We start from the raw sequence: 1,649 nt of genomic DNA, 5'->3' as shown, positions 1-1,649 counted from the left end.
ACTACCACCACCACCACCACCACCACCACCACCAATAATAATGATAATAATAATAATAATAATAATGATAATCCTTTCTATTATAGGCACAAGGCCTGAAATTTGGGGGAGGGGACAAGTCAATTACATTGCCCTCAGTACACAACTGGTACTTAATTTATCGACCCTGAAAGGATGAAAGACAAAGTCGGGCTCGGTGGAATTCGAACACAGAACGTAGCAGCAGATGAAATATAATAATAATAATAATAATAATAATAATAATAATAATAATAATGATTTCTTTATTAATAACAGGGGTTTACATTAAGAAAAACATTATGGACAGTACAGGACAGAATAAAGAATATGTGTGTGTGAGTGTTTTGTTGTGAGGGTTTTGCATGTAAACAAGACTAACATTAAAAAAAAAATCAATAGGGAGGAGTTGTTCGAGGGCTGTTCATAGAAAAACCCTATAAAAACCATGGGTACCCTGACTTTTGGGGTACCCATGGTTTTTTTCTTTCTTTCCTTTTTTCCAACTACAGGTGTATGCTCAGGGCAGGCTTGTTCACTCTCACCATTTCTTGCTACTTTCATCCACCTTTCTGCAAACTGGCTACAAGACAACACTTCCCTCTCTGCTCTTATTTTTCTTTTTCAAATGAAACTTGAAGAAGTTGGTCAGGGATTGGCCAAAGAGAAAAGTTTTTTTGTCTTCAGCCCCTTCAATCTTGTTTACCATACAACCTCTTTTGCTATGACCACTAGGCATATAAACACAGCCTTTCCTTCCTGCTTGAAATAATAATAATAATAATAATAATAATAATAACCCTTTCTACTAAAGGCACAAGACCTGGAATTTTGGGGGAGGGGACTAGTCGATTACATCGATCCCAGTGTTTTACTGGTACTTAATTTATTGACCCCGAAAGGATGAAGGGCAAAGTCGACCTCAGCAGAGAATTTGAACTCAGAATGTAAAGACAAACTGCTGCTAAGTATTTTATCCGGTGTGTTAATGATTCTGCCAGCTTGCTGTCTTAGTAGTAGTAGTAGTAGTAGTAGTAGTAATAATAATAATAATAATAATATTAATAATAATAATCCTTTCTACTATGGGCACAAGACCTGAAATTTTAGAGGAGGTTAGTTGATTACACAAACCCTTCTGCTCAACTGGTATTTATTTTATCAACCCTAAAAGGCAAAGCTGACCTCAGTGGAATAATAATAATAATAATAATAGTTGCTTCTAATTCAGATGCAAGTCTAGCAGTGTTGAGGGAAGGTATTAGCTGGTACCATCAACCTCTAATAATTGGCTGGTATATTGTGTTATTTTATTGGCCCTAAAAGGATGAAGATGCATGTTGACGTTGGTATGATTTGAACTAACAACATAAAGAGCTTGAAGAAATGCCAGTGGGCATTTGGTCTGATGCTCTAATGATTCTACCAACTGAAAAAGAAAATGATTGATGAATTTCAATTAACGAATATTAATTGGATTTTTATAGTGATGTCTTAACGACACTATTTTTTTTTTTAATTGCAGGACATGTTGGCAGATGATTGAAGAATTACATAGAACACGGAGGAAACAACATGCAAATGGTATGGATGTCTTTGTATATCTCTCCTTCTCTCTTTTTTTTTTGCTC

At 35.3% G+C, this 1,649-nt stretch overlaps 1 protein-coding gene across 1 annotated transcript in view; it reads left to right on the top strand.

Moving 5' to 3' along the window:
• LOC106874480 (zinc finger protein castor homolog 1) overlaps positions 1-1,649 on the top strand; it is a 170,952-nt gene that overhangs the window by 84,551 nt on the left and 84,752 nt on the right. Inside the window, exon 2 of the mRNA XM_052972054.1 lies at positions 1,544-1,602. The gene's annotated coding sequence lies outside the window, so the exon portion shown is untranslated. The remainder of the gene's footprint in view (positions 1-1,543; positions 1,603-1,649) is intronic.

The sequence above is a fragment of the Octopus bimaculoides genome, chromosome 12 (genome assembly GCF_001194135.2).
Source record: "Octopus bimaculoides isolate UCB-OBI-ISO-001 chromosome 12, ASM119413v2, whole genome shotgun sequence".
Taxonomy (NCBI): Eukaryota; Metazoa; Mollusca; class Cephalopoda; order Octopoda; family Octopodidae; genus Octopus; species Octopus bimaculoides.
The sequence above is the reverse complement of the archived record's forward strand: the minus strand, read 5'-3'. Positions and strand labels throughout refer to the sequence as shown.